Here is a 994-nt window from a genome sequence, read left to right on the forward strand (position 1 = left end):
ATGTGTGCCTAGAATCCCAGGAGGAGAATGGAGAAGGAATTGGCAGTGTGGCCATTCCTCCTAGGGGCTGATTTCTTTCTTCCCTCTCACTGTTTCTCTCTCTCTCTTTCTCTGGTGAGCACACATGCGCTATAGAACAATTTTTAAAAATAATAAATACTAATTCTTATCAAATACAAGAATAGGTTGTTCCTTTAAACTCTGGGCAAACAAAAGGAGTAAATGTTCGCAATGTTGGATATAACACTTTAGGATGCAGAGATTACAGGAGCTCTTATTTTATTTACTTTTTTTTATTTTTGAGAGATTTTTTACTTTATAGAGAACATGTGCTTGCCGGAGAGACAGAGAAAGAAAGCGAGAAATCACCTCCCAGGGAGGATGGCCACACTGCAATCCCTCATTCTCCATTCTCCTGGGATTTTGGGCCCTCATGCACACATACCCAGCATGCATTTTAAGCCACCAGGTACAGGACTCAACTGTGGTTGACTATGTGGGAGCCCAGTGACATAACCATTATGCCATCTGCTGGTTCCCGTTCTTATTTTATTTCATTTTATTCTTTTTAAATGCCAGAGGGTATATGCTCTAACCAGAGGCAGAGGGAGGGAGTGGGAGAAAACATCTCCCAATGGGATGTGGCATTGCAATCCCATCTCCATTTTTCTATCCCATTGGGATTTGGGGCATGCATCCATGACGAATGTGCATGGTTTTTTTTTTTAAAGAACTATTTAAAAATTTATTATTGTATTTTAACTTGACTAGAAAGAAAGAGAAGAGAAAGTGAGAAAGCCATGGTGAGTCCAGCACCTTAACCACTATGCCACCTGCCAGCCCCAACCCAAAGTGTAATTTATTTATTTATTTATTGCTATAGGGGGCATGCACTTGCCAGAGAGAAAGAGAGAGAGGGAAAGTGAGAAATCAGACCCCCCCCCCCAAGATGATAGCCATGCCACAATCCCTTCTCCTCCATTCTCCTCTTGGG

This window comes from Tupaia chinensis, unplaced genomic scaffold, assembly GCF_000334495.1.
Source record: "Tupaia chinensis unplaced genomic scaffold, TupChi_1.0 Scaffold000532_1, whole genome shotgun sequence".
NCBI classification, from domain to species: Eukaryota; Metazoa; Chordata; class Mammalia; order Scandentia; family Tupaiidae; genus Tupaia; species Tupaia belangeri.